Raw genomic sequence first — 13,929 nt, forward strand, 5'->3', positions numbered from 1 at the left:
GACCCTCTCCTGCCCTGGCTAGCTGTGTGTCCAGCCCTGGCACGGGGAGCTCCCCAGGAGCACAGAGGACGCTCTCTGGGGCCCTTCTCCGTGGCAGGTTCTGTCGCCTTGGTCAGGTGATCCACACTCAGTTCCTTCAGACGTCCCTTGATCACTGTGGAAACGACGTCTCCACCTCCAAGAGGGAAATCCGGAGCTCCCGAATGGTGGAGCGCTGGCCGGCGCAGAGCAGGGCGATCCAGCATCCTCGAGAGTGGGTGACTGGGCACGGGGCCGCTTGGCAGGTGCTGGGCTCCCCGTCCAGCTCTGGCATTATTGCGTCACCTTGGTCATTGTTTTCTGCGCATCACCTCCAAGTTCGAAGCAGCACAAACCACCTATTTCGCGTGATGGGGGCTCGAGGAGTCTACATCCTTCGAACTCCTTGCTAGAGGAAATGGTCCGGACTAGGGGCAAAGAGGGAAGGAAATTTGCAGGTCAAGAGGTAGTCGCCCCGCAGGGCTCTCCCAGCGGGGCTTCTGGAGCAGCAGTTGCCTTTGCTTTTCCAGGGTGTGCAGCCCCCAGCTAAGTCCACACGCACTGAAAGCCGAGGTTCCTGCAACGTGGTGAATTCATACGTTAGGCTTTTGGAAGAGGAGGGGTCAGCTGGTGGAACCACAGCAGCCCAGAAGAAAAGCCAAACCCACCTGTTAGTCCGTTGCCCCAGGCAATTCGTTGATCTAAAGCTAGTCCTGCTGAATAGCAAAGACAGCTGTAGATTTTTTTTAATTACAAAATCAACTTTTTTTTTCCTTTAATAAGTGAATATCTCCCACCTGTCTTCCCTGGGAGGATTTAACAGTTTGTGCTTTTCCTTCCTAGGCCCTTCCAGGAGTATTCACAAACATATTCACAGTATTTTACCAAAATGCGATTAAACTACATCACTGTTGTGTAACTGACTTCCACATCCCTCCTCCTAAGATTATATCAAAGAAGACTTCTATGTTGGGTCATACTCATTCTGGCTGAAGAGGAATCCATGCCTGGATAGACTACTATTCAATCATTTCTCAGCCAGTGAGTGGTGTGGGTTGGAAGGGACAAATCTGAACTTAGAAGGTCCCCGAAGCCCCGCAGGAAATGCAGAGGAGTCGAAGTCTAATCACAGCCACTGAAAAGCTGTCCCTCTGTCCTTGGAGGGTGAGGTCCTCCTTGAAGCTCTCCAAGAGACCAAAACCATCTGAGTGGTGGGGTGGGACTCCTTCCCCTTAGCTGCTTCCAGATCCTGCACAGCACCCCATCAGGGCTGGGGTGGGCCCGCCAGCTGTCCTCTGGCAGTCAGCAACTGTTGTCTATGAGACTCTGCCCACCCAGGGAAGGATTTTCCCAGGAGTCGGGAGCATAGTAGGGTCCCTCTTCTAGCCATGAATCCACATGGGCACAGGTCCATGAAGAGTCAAATCCTTCACCTTATTTGCCCACAGGCAAGCATTTCAGCAGGGCCCTAATACTGTTGAGGTTTTGTCAACAAAGGTGAAGGTGAAGGGTAGGGAAATATGAAGTATAGTGCAGGAACCAGTAGCTACTACAAGCAGAGGAGCTGTTATCTCTCAATCCAGAGACCAGAGGGCAGGGAGGATTTGCTGAAACTCCCAAGGGTAGAATCACTTAAAGGAGACTGTCTCCAGATGAGCAGTAGCCTTAAGTAGAGGGATGGAGCCAGCCTAGGATGGAGGGTTGAGCCAGCCTGGGGTGGAGGGATGGGGCCAGCCTGGTGGGGAGGGATGGAGCCAGCCTGGGACTGTGGGATGGGCCAACCTGGTGTGGAGGGATGGAGCCAGCCTCAGGTGGAAGGATGGGGCCAGCCTGGAGTGGAGAGATGGGGACAGCCCAGGATGGAAGGATGAGGTCAGCCTGGGGTGGAGAAATGGGGCCAGTTGACTTCTGTACTAAGTGTCAGAAAAGTGATACATAAACAAATGCCATGCGAATTCAATGGTGGGGCTATTCACATATGACCCCGGCGGTCAGAAAAGCCTTCATGCAGGAGGTGACATTTGAGCTAGACTTTGAAGGATGCCTGGGATTTTCTTTTCCTTTTTTTTCTGAGACAGAATCTCCCTCTGTTGCCCAGGCTGGAATGCAGTGGCACAATCTTGGCTCACTGCAACCTCTGCCTCCTGGGTTCAAGTGATTCTCTTGCCTCAGCCTCCCGAGTAGCTGGGATTATAGGTGTCCACCACCATGCCTGGATAATTTTTGTATTTTTAGTAGGGACAGGGTTTCACTATGTTGGTCAGGCTGGTCTCGAACTCCTGACCTCAAATGATCCATCCACCTTGGCCCCCAAAAGTGCTGGGATTACAGGCATGAGCCACTACCCTCGGCCGATGCCTGGGATTTTATGTAACGAAGAGAGTAGTGGCAGGAGAGCATGCTATGGGCAGGGTAAGGCAGTTAGCAAAGGAAAGAAAGGGTGATGCCCATTTGAAAGAGTGCAGGCTGTGCTTACGAGAGAGAGTGGTGAAAAGTTTGCTGAAACTAGATTCAGGAAGATTAATAATACCAGTTAGGTTTGCTGAATTCTTACTGTGTGTAAGGCACAGTGCTGTACCTTACATTGCATCACTTATTTCTCAGGACATTAGGAAGTAGACATTCTCATTGTTATTTTTATTTTACGGATAGGAAAACAGACATTTAGAAAAGTCAAGCAATTTGCCAAGGTGTGATGTATGGGAGGTGGTAGAGCTGGGATTCAGTCCAAAGCCTGCCTTCCTAACCACTTTTGTAAAGTCCTGCCTTGAGTTTCAACCTAAGGAGTCTGGCTCTTCTTGGGAGGCAGTGGGGAGCCAGTGAAGGTTTAGGGTGAGTGGGAAATAAAAGCATGACTTGTTTAGGAATGTACTCTGGGACCTAATGCTGGCAAAAGGGAAAGTGTGGAATGGGAAGGCAGGAAGTGGGGAAATACATTAAGGAATTAGTGCATGGTCCTGGAGAGAGAGAATCAGGACTGGAAGTGGGGCAGTTTAAGTGAAGATGAAGAAGAGATAAGTGGAAAAGGGTCTTAGAAAAATTAGCATCAGATATCTGAATGTCTTACCTGGTTCAACTTTTCACGTTTGCCCCAGGAAGAACAGGTAGCATATAGGATCTAGTCCATAGGTGCTCAATACCCACATCAATCAGGAATGCTTTCTGCAGGAAGTAACAGAATACCAAACTAATCACAAGGCAGAAGTCCTAGGGTTCTTTATCATCTGATTTACAAAGAAGTCTGGAGATGGGTGCTTTTCAGGTTGGCCCAGTAGCTCAAACATGTCATTGAAGACCTAAAATCTTTCTCTGTCTTTTGCCTCCATTCATCCTTAACTGCTTCACCTTTGTCCTCATGCTGTTACCTCAGGTCTTCAAAATGGCTGCTAAAACTCCGGATACTCATCCACATCCAAGGCAAGAAGGAAGGGGAAAGGGAAACACCAGCAGCTCTCCCTCAGTGCAGGAAGGCGGAGGCTTTCTCAGGTGCTCTCGTTATGTATCACTGGCTAGAATTGGGTGACATACCCCTAACTGAAAGGGAGGCTGGGAAAGAAACACTTTTACGCCTCTAAAATGGGAGGTTCATACTGGCCACTGGGTTATCCGGCCCACAGGGCTACCACAAGTCTGGGGCGGCATCTTCTTCAGGCCTTGTTCCATATTCGAGAGCCCTTGTTCCATATGCTTCCCAAATGAGAGGGAACAAACACGTGTTGGGTTCTGAAAAGTGGCAGATTGTAACTCGGGGAACATGGGCCTGAGTAACCACTGCTCACGAATGGCTTCCAGTCAGGCCTGCCAGTGTTGGGATTCACATTTTATGAGTCATCAGCTGTGTCTTAGCAGATAGCTGCTAGAAAGTTGAAGTTAATTTCATTTTTAAAAATGTCATAAGGTAATCATAAAGCATAGAGACTCGACGGCCATGAAAATGGATGAAAACCAACATAAAGGTACTTGATGCTAAAGCATAACTGTGCTCACTGCTGAGTTTTTTCCCCATTTTTATGTTATGATGCTATTCTTGCTTTTATGCTTCCAGATAATGATAAGAGGGAGAGTTGGTTACCTGCTCTGTTGCCAAACTCCCACAATGCAGAATCCTGGTCATTTTTTTTTTTTTTTTGAGACAGAGTCTTGGTGGTCGCCCAGGCTGGAGTGCAGTGGCGCGATCTCGGCTCACTGCAAGCTCCGCCTCCTGGGTTCACGCCATTCTCCTGCCTCAGCCTCCCGAGTAGCTGGGACTACAGGCACCCGCCACCACGCCTGGCTAATTTTTTGTATTTTTAGTAGAGACGGGGTTTCACCGTGTTAACCAGGATGGTCTCTACCTTCTGACCTCGTGATCTGCCCACCTCAGCCTCCCAAAGTGCTGGGATTACAGGCGTGAGCCACCACACCCGGCCAACCCTGGTCATTTTAAGGCAATTTTGAAGTGCAGGATTCCCGCTCTGCCCAACATGTAGGTCCCTGCACAGATGTTGGCATTTGTTACAGCACCTTTGGTCAACCTTCCCTTAGGGCCAGGGGCTAGTGTGTGCCTGCTGTATACTTTTTGTAGCTCAGGGTTCAAAACCTCCAGTTTTCTGAGAAGTTGCCAAAGTCAACCTCCATTGTTTTGAGGCATAGTCACGTTGAATCTCACCAGGCCCAGGATTCTGTGACAAAGTCCCTCAGAGAAGAAGACCATAGGAAGGCATAGCTGTTCCCTAAGAGATAACCCTGAGGTGACACATGGCCTCCTCCTCTTAGGAACCGTGGGTAGCTCAATCCGTCCTACAGTTGGCCTAATGCTTCTGCAGTGCTGTTTAGAATAACACCCCATTTCCTACTGCAGCATCTTCTACCTTGCTCTCCTGGAGGAAGAGATCTTTTCCTTCAGGTCTCAGCTTAAATGTCACCTCCTCAGAGATGCCCTCTCTGACTGCCTTCATTTAAAGGGCTCTGGCCTCTTATTCTTTAGTTTATCGCTTTGCTTTTTCTCTTCATGATGCTCATCACAGTTTGTCATGACACATTGGTCTGTCCTTCTCTATGAGATGTGAACTTTGTGGGCGTAGAGGCCATATCTCCTTTCTTCACCCATGTATCTCCAGGGTCCAGCGCACTTCCCTGCAGTGAGCCAGGCTGCACCCAACAGGGCTATGACCACAAGGTTAGTGCCTCCATCCATGGGCTGGGCATAGGCTTTTGCCAGGGGAATTTCCATTATGTTCCCAGTATTGTCTTTGAAAGTACCCATAAATGACTTGTTCAGGAATGTACTAGATTTCCCTTCTTGTTTTTCTCATTTAGAGGCTCCCTTAATCACACAACTATGAGATCAGAGATTATGAAACTTCAAATAGCAAAAACAAACGAGTTAAATGACTTGCTTCAGAATGCAGGTACCATTATCTGATTTTACTAAATTGAAAGGCTCCCAAACCTGGCTGTGCATTGGAATCATTTGCACAGCTTTTTAAAAACACAGGTTCCTAGTACCTACCCGAGACCTACTAGATAAGAAACCCTTGATGTGAAACTATATTTTCAAAATGTCATGTTTGGGAATCAATTAAAAAAATGTTGATGTAGTGAACATGTTAAAAATAACAAGCTCGGCCGGGCATGGTGGCTCATGTCTGTAATCCCAGCACTTTGGGAGGCCAAGTCGGGTGGATCACTTGAGGTCAGGAGTTCAAGACCATCCTGGCCAACATGGTTGAAACCCCATCTCTACTAAAAATACAAAAATAAGCCCAACATGGTGTGCCTGTAATCCCAGCTACTCGGGAGGCTGAGGCAGGAGGATCGCTTGAACCTGGGAGGCAGAGGTTGCAGTGAGCCAAGATCATGCCACTGAACTCCAGCCTGGGCGACAGATTGAGACCCTGTCACAAAACAAAAGAAAACAAAATCAAGCTTGCTAGGAGACACATCCTTGTGTTACTGAACCAGAATTCTAGTAGCAAATTGGCCTAGGTCATGGGGCGGGTGTTTCTCAGGTGCCTCAAATGTGTAAGGTGCAATCTTCTTTGGAGCATTTTCTCAGTCCAACTTCAAACAAGAGATGAGAACTCTTGGAGGGTGAAGTAAGCCCTGCAGGTGCCTCAGGGCTCTATGCTCTCTCCAGGAACTGGGGGCAGCCTGGTGGGCTCGGGATGGTGCACACAGTGGGTGCTTGGGGTCCTGCTGTCCTTGCAATGCAAAGTCAGCACAAGCGGTGGGGTCATGTTTCTTCCTGAGATTCCTACTCCAAGCTGTGCTCACACATCTTCAACACCAACAACAGCCCTGCGGGATTGATACTGGTATCCCAGTTTTACAGATAAACAGACTGAAACTCACAGAAGTCATTTATCCACAGTGCAGTGGCACTGGGATTTGAATCCAGACCTGTCTGGTCCCTAAACCCCTTTCTGTTACACTGTCCTACCTCACACAATGGACATAATAATAATGACAAACAATAATAGTAATAACTATTGAAACACACCTGATAGCAGTAGCTTAAGCACACCCTTAGAATCACCACATGGCAGATGCACCTGAATGTGTGTTCTGCGTGAGGGAGCCCAGGTGTGGCCAACTCAGAGATTCATTCCTTGGCTATTAGGAGCATCTGAGCCCCTGATTAGACATCTTATTGAAAATTTACTACATACTAGGCAGTGAAGTATTTTACAGATAGATAGAAACTCTATGAGGTTAGAATTATGGAAATCCCATGTATCTGTCAGCTTTGGCTGTGTAACAAACCGCCCCAAAACATAGTGGCTCATGCTGTGTCAAACCCCTAACCACTCCAATAAGGAAGGCACCAGGTTCAAGAGACTAAAGAAGAGACCCAGAGCCAGCAAATGAGACATGGGGTTTTATTAGGGGCTTACATACAGGGGAGAGAGTCCAGTGGTAGTGGGCTGGGCGGGAGAACTGCCTTACATACAGAAACGGCCTAGTGGTGGTGGGCTAGACAACATAACTGCACAGCCCTGTGGTAGTGGGCTGGGCAAGATACCACAACCACTTGCTAACAGCCTGCAATTTCTGTAGCATTTTGACTTAACACCCTCCCGTTAACAACCTCCACCTGGCAACCTTCATTTGACCCAAAACTCAGGGCCCCAAATCATCTGTGTAGCCTGTATTTAATGGGACTGACCAGGGGCTCAGATGATTCTCATAGATAAGGAATGAATGTCTGAGTTGGCCACACCTGGACTCCCTAACTCAAAACACACACTCAGGTGCGTCTGCCATAGGGTCATTCTAAGGGCATGCTTACACTACTGCTATCAGGTGTGTTTACCATTCAGCTTAAATCAATAAAAAGTTATTGCTCACCGTTCTGTAGGTCAGCTGGGCAGTCCTTCTGATCCTCTGGCTGGCTCAGCTGATTTCCGTCTCCTGGTGAGTTGGCTGGGACTAGTTGACCTCACAAATCAACCTACAGTGCCTTCACAAGTCTGGTGGTTGGCAGGCTACTGTATTAGGGACCCTCAGCTGGAACCACTTATCTCTTCCTCACATAGCCTCTCATCCTCGTAGGCCAACCTGGGCTATTCACATGGTGGTAGAATTCCAACAGAGGGAGTGGAAGCTTCTAAATTTATCACAGTCTAGGCTTGGGACTCATACAACAGTACCCCTGCTTTATTCTATTGGGCAAAATCAGCCACAAGGCAGCCCAGATTCAAGGGGTGGGGAAATAGGCTCCACCTCTCAAAGGAAAGAGCTACAAAATATTTGTGGCCGTTGCCAATCTATGTATACCGTACTTTGTAGGTCAGGAAAGTACGTAACAGAGAGATTGAGTAGCTTGGCCAAGACCATACAGCTTGTAAGTCAGCAGCAAAGTTGGGAATCAAGCTCAGGCAGGCTTCTCCAAAGCCCATATTCCTTCCCAACTATCCCATGCTGCCTCTCGAGAACTGTACTGTTTCCTAACATGTGATGGGTTTTCCTGAACTGTGCTTTCTCTCTCCCTGTCCCCATTGCTTGTGTTTGCCAGTATCCTTCGACGTCCAGACAGCTGGTCTCCTGGCACATGTTGTGCAAAGGCTGGCCTCGAGACAAAGCTAAACCCACAGTGGGTCTCCCAAGCCAACCCGTACCCTCTGTGGATGCTGACCAAGTGAGGTCTGATATTCTGTCATTAGATAGACTTCCCTTGCCTCTCTTTCTCTCCTCCTTTCCCTCCCTTCTCTCCTTACCCTCCCTCCCTCATAACATTTATTACCCATATCTTTCTTCTGCCTTTGCTACTGGTTATTTTCCACTCCAATGGAAGGATGAAGAATGCTCTGGCTGCTTGAATGAATGCCCTACTAAATACACCAGTGCATGAGCAATTTATCAAGCCATTCTTGCTCAGGTGCCTATTATGATAATCAGCAGGTAATAATACTCGGGGGCCGCAGCTAAAGCCTGAATAGAAATCAGCCTGGTTGGACTAAGAAAAGAAAAATCATGGTAAGACTGTATTTACGCACCCATTTCTCATGCTTATTGTCAAGGTAGTTAGGATGTGTGTCTCAATGAATCTGTTCATTAAGGGTGATTTGGTTTTGTGTTTATTTAACACTCAGCATCCCTTCCCTGTGGTCAGCGCACCTGCTCAGAGAGCATAGTTCATCGTGTTGTTTTTTGGCTGCAAACCAGACTCACGGTGAACAGGCCAACTCCTGGATGCTTGCAGCTGATGGAACAGAACCTAAGAGGAGCAGACACAGCCTTGCACTTTACAGCAATAAGGCTGATTTCTGCATTTGATTGTTGACTGTTATTCTGGGACACGCCAGGCACTGCCCACTTTACAGAATTCTGCTTGCTGCTGTGCCTGCTGGGACTTGGAGAAGATTGAGTTTCCTGCTGGCTAGTCATGCTGTAAAATATCCTATTCCGGGCGGGGAGAGACTGACATACACGTAGAGGCCAAGATCCTCAGAAGGACCATGAGGGAACATCTGATTCATTCCTCTCATTCAACAGATGAGATGACTGAGGCCCAGAGAGGGTATAGGGCTTATCCCAGGGCACACAGCCTGTGTTAGTGACACAGCAGGAACATACGTCAGTGATTTTGTTTCAATTCTTAGTATCATTATTTTTCTGACTTTATAAATCATTCGTCTTATTTTTAAACTAAACAATATATAAAAATATAAGGAAGACATGGAAAAATGCAAGTGGTTTGTTAAACTCTACAAGAATATCACTGTGAGTTTATGCATGATTAGGCTTATTTCAGACACAGTTAAGAATAAAGCAGCTGGGCCAGGTGTGGTGGCTCACGTCTGTAATCCCAGCACTTTGGGAGGTCAAGGTGGGAGGGATGCTTGAGTCCAGGAGTTTGAGACCAGCCTAGGCAACATAGCGAGGTCTCATCTCCATTAAAAAAAAAAAAAGAATAAATTAGCCAAGGAGACTAGAACTGGCAGATAATTGAATAGCAGATAGCCATCGATTGATGGATTTCTTTTAAAACAATTTATTGAACACACTCAGCTTTTACAATGACAGCAGGTCAGTGGATTCAGTTCCCAGTGAAGCTTATTTAAAGCAAAGATGTTGATTTATACCTCACTTTTCCATCATGAAGCATGATGCTGCAATGTTGGATTCCGGGACAAATAGAGAAAGGAGAGGGTATAGCGGGGACTCACTTAGGGCGAGTTCCCACAATGCAAGAATTCTTGTTGGGTGTTTACTATTTTTTTTTTTTGACATATATATCTTTACAGTAACTTTTAAGATATAGGTAGTAGTGTATGCATTTAATATCAAAGAAATTTAGGTGCTAAGAGATGAGTTTATCTTGCCCAAGAATGGCAGCAAGAAGCTTCATAAGCTTATTCAATAAGAAGCCAGACTGGTCCAGTGGGGAGCACAGTGGGGATGAATGAATGCCACCTTCTTCCACTCTCTGTCTCCCTCAGATCAAGCTTAAAATTACAGGGAGGGAATACATGATGGACTTGACTTTGTTCCCCTGGCCCACTTCATTTAAATCTCTAAGGATATTGACTTCTGTTGGTAACTGGATAACAACTGCTCCAGTCTTTGGTCTGTACTCCATCCTCTGTGGTTTAATCATGGTTTTCATGCCTGTTTTCTGACCCCAGGACAATGGTAAGTACCCAGTGACAGAGACCATGTTTCATCTCTTGTACCTCCCAGATAAGACAGCTTAGTATGAAAAAATATGAATGAGTAGGTGAGTATGTGAATGGATGTGTGAGTGAAGCATCTGAAAGAGGCAAGACACTCTTCTCCCTGTAGTCAGATGATTCTAGGAACATTTGTGTTTGGGGCTGCCCAGCCTCCATTGCCCCTTCCTGACGGAACTTCCCCTTTCTTTGGTGGAATTAACTCTTTCTCTGTAGTTCCAGATAGGTGGGACTGCAGTCAGGTTCCCTGCTCTGTGTGGCCACGGGAACAAAACCAGGTTAATCTCTTTGCACTATAACGCTAGAGAGCAGGAGAGTTAACATAGACCAGGAGCAAAACTACAAATGTATCTTGAATGCAAACTGGTTTTGATACTTTTATTCTGATAGGGATGAAAAAGAATGCATTTGCCTGATGAAAGGCTATATATCACATATCAGAGGCCAGGTTAATAATTTATAGCAAAGACACCATATTCAGCACAGCAGCTGCAGTTGCTTGGCTGAGTTTACAGCACTCCAATGTCATCTTCTAGCATCTATCTAGTTTTTACAAGGTCCAGCTTTGTGAATAAAATGGAGGTAATGAATAATCACAACCTCTGCATCTTTAGGTCTATAAGGGTGGCACTAATTTGTGCCATTCCCTCTGGGACACAGTGTTGCTTTTGATTTACTGTTTTGGCTGGGAGGGGCTGTTTTAATTTTTCTGAAGGCCTTCCCCATTCTGATAGGTCTTATCCCAGAGACCATGAAACTAATGTAGATGTTATACTATCAAGTGAGTTTATTCTAACTATCTGGGAACCACAAATATGAACACCAGGTGAATCCATAGACCCAGTAGGCCTACTGCAAGTCAAATCTGGCTGAGAGTTCATATATTACCTGGCCCCCAAATACCCCCAACTATAATTGGGGGGGCATGATGGAGCTTTGGGTCTCTAGGTGTCAGTGCCAATGGATATCCCGTGCTGACAGTCCTTGAACTGTTTGGGTATTCCTGTTCCCTCAGTGTACAGTAGCCTAAGTAGACGGCTGTAGGACCTCTTAGGGAAAGACTGCAAGAATCACTACCATGTATACTTGCTCGGGTGTTGCTGAATCCTTCCTCCTAAGACCTATCTCTGCTTTAGTCAATGGATTCTGGGTCTGAAAATTGGCTTGGGTACAAAAACTGGACACAGGACCATGACTTTTTATTGACATGACTATTCTCAATCTCTGGATCAAAATTTTGGTTATGTTAGCCCAGATATCCCTGTCCCATGTGTCAGCATCCCATTCTTTCCCAGTGGGGCCTTGACTGTAACAAGGTTAGGTTAAGAGCTTGGTTACCTTTGCAATTAAGTCTAGCTTTGGTCCTCAGCTTTCTCTGCCCTTTGGCAGCAGATCAGAGCCTTCTTATATGCTCCCAGGAAAACTCTCTGGCTTTTACACGTAGCTTTAAGTGGCCAGTTAATTACCCTCAGCTGTTTGTTTGTTTGTTTGTTTGTTTTTGAGACAGAGCGTTGCTCTTGTCACCCAGGCTGGAGTGCAATGGTGCGATCTCGGGTCACTGCAACCTCTGCCTCCTGTGTTCAAGCAATTCTCCTGCCTCAGCCTCCCAAGTATCTGCAAGTACAGGTGCCCGCCACCATGCCAGACTAATTTTTGTATTTTTAGTAGAGATGGGGTTTCAAAGTGACAATCAAGTTTAGCGACAGCCAACACCCTTTCAGCATCACCAGGAGCTATCTGAGCTTCACCGTAAGTGATGGGGTCCACGTGCCAGTTGCATGATTCTATACCAGCGTGTGCTTTCTTGGACCATTCTTGGCACCCGTGATTGCAGGTTGGGTTACTCAGGAAGCAGATTGGAGATTAGCACATGGGGGTATTTATTAGGAAATGCTCTTGGAATCAATATCTGTGGAAGGAAAGGGAAAGATCGGGAAGGTAGAAGGAGAAATTGATTTCTATTAAGTGTCAGTGGAGGCCTTAGCTGATCCGACAGGTTGCTCTGAAGCTGGGATGATTCTTCAGAGTTGTTCTGATTTGGAGCAAGGAGTTGGGTCTTTATTTCCCAGCACCAATTTAGATACTAGATGCAGCCTGTCCCTAAAAGAGACAGGATCTTGGGGGAGGCAATTTTCTTTCCCGTTGAAGCAATCCTTGAAGAGGGCTGACAGCTGAGAGCTGTCTTCTGCCGGCACTCCCAGCAGCTGGGGAATACATCCCTTTTCCCTGAAGGCAGATCTGGGTGACACATCACAGTGCTCAGCATGCTTTGTGTGCTCTACCAAGTAAAGGGACTCTACTCATCTTCAGATCCCTCCTCTAGTATCACAGGAAAACTAGGAGAAGCATTGAAATTTCAGGAGTTCCTTTCCCTTGGCACCATTCTTCATTTCACTGTAAACGAAAGGAGCAAGCAGAGTGGAAAATTTGTCTTGCCTCTATCTCCCTACCTCCCTAGAAAACAAAGCAAATATTTCCAAATTTGTTCTAAGTAATATATTTTCCCCATTTTTCTACACAGTTAATATGCATAGAGGAAGCAGAGGATTGACATCTTTATGACGTTGAGTCTTTCAAACCATGGACATGGTATGTCTCTCTATTTTGATCTTTTTTGATTTCTTTCATCAGTAATGTTCAGCCCACGAGTCCTATAAATGTTTTGCTAGATTTATACCTAAGTATTCCATTTTTTGAGCAACGGTACATAGTTTTAAATTTTCAATTTCATATTCAAGTTTTCATTGCATATGTATACATGTACAATTGATTTTGATTTTCATTTATCTTTTACCTGTTACCTTGCTGAAGTCACTTAATTCTAGGAGGGTGTGTGTGGGGGTGTGTGTGTGTGTGTGTGTGTGTGTGTGTGTCTGTGTATTCCTGGGATATTCTACAAAGACAATCATGTCATCTGCAAACAGGGATAGTTTTAATTCTTCCTTCCTTTGTGATCTATTTACTTTGTATTACCTTTACTTCCTTATTGCACTGGCTACTGCTCCCACTGCTATGTTAAATAAAAGTGGCGGGAGTAAATATCCTTGCCTTGTCCCTAATGTCAGCTGTAGCTTTTCTGTAGATGCTCTTTATCAAGTTGGGGAAGTGTCTCTCTATGCCCATTTTTCTGAGGTTATTGTCATAACAATGGGTGTTGAATTTTGGCAAATGCCTTTTATGCATCAGATGACATGATTATGAAATTTTTATTCTCTAGCTTGTTAACAAGGTAGAGTACACTGATTAATTATCAAATACTGACCCAGCCTTGCATCTCTGGAATAAACCCCACTTGGTCATGGCGTATTATTTTTTATATATTGCTGAGTTATATCTGCTAATATTGCACTAAGAATTTTTGCATCTATGTTAGTGAAGGATGCTGGTCTGTTCTTAAAAAGATTTGTACTATCCTTGTCTGATTTTGGTCTCAGAGTAATACTAGCCTGATGAAATTAATTGGAAAGTGTTCTTCCTCTTATCGTCGGAATGAGATTGTGTAGAATTTGTATTAATTCTTCTTTAAGTGTTTGGTAGAAATCTCCAGTGAAAATATTTGGGCCAGGACTCCAGAGTTTCCTGGCACAGTAGGTGATCCTGCTGTAAATGTCCTCACCCAGGCCTTCTTTGAGGGTTTGGACTCAAGTTTTCAGAATGTCCAGAGATGTCACTGTGATCACAAACTAGAACCTGCTGCACAGCCTGACCTGAAGGAACGAGCAGAGGATGCCTTTCCATTAAGCTCATTGAACCCTGG

General features: G+C 45.9%; 1 long non-coding RNA gene across 2 annotated transcripts in view; it reads left to right on the forward strand.

The window, feature by feature from the left end:
• Nucleotides 1-82: 82 nt before the first annotated feature.
• Nucleotides 83-13,929, forward strand: part of LOC103887770 — a 47,358-nt gene continuing 33,511 nt past the window's right edge. Inside the window, exons 1-4 of one of the 2 annotated variants that reach the window (XR_001891589.3) lie at nt 83-688; nt 862-1,059; nt 3,389-3,504; nt 12,694-12,761. This is a non-coding gene — a long non-coding RNA (uncharacterized LOC103887770). Of the gene's footprint in view, nt 1,060-3,388; nt 3,505-12,693; nt 12,762-13,929 lie in introns of both variants that reach the window. The other variant, XR_004176878.1, reaches the window with a different exon arrangement.

Source organism: Papio anubis, chromosome 11 (genome assembly GCF_008728515.1).
Source record: "Papio anubis isolate 15944 chromosome 11, Panubis1.0, whole genome shotgun sequence".
Lineage (NCBI taxonomy): Eukaryota > Metazoa > Chordata > Mammalia > Primates > Cercopithecidae > Papio > Papio anubis.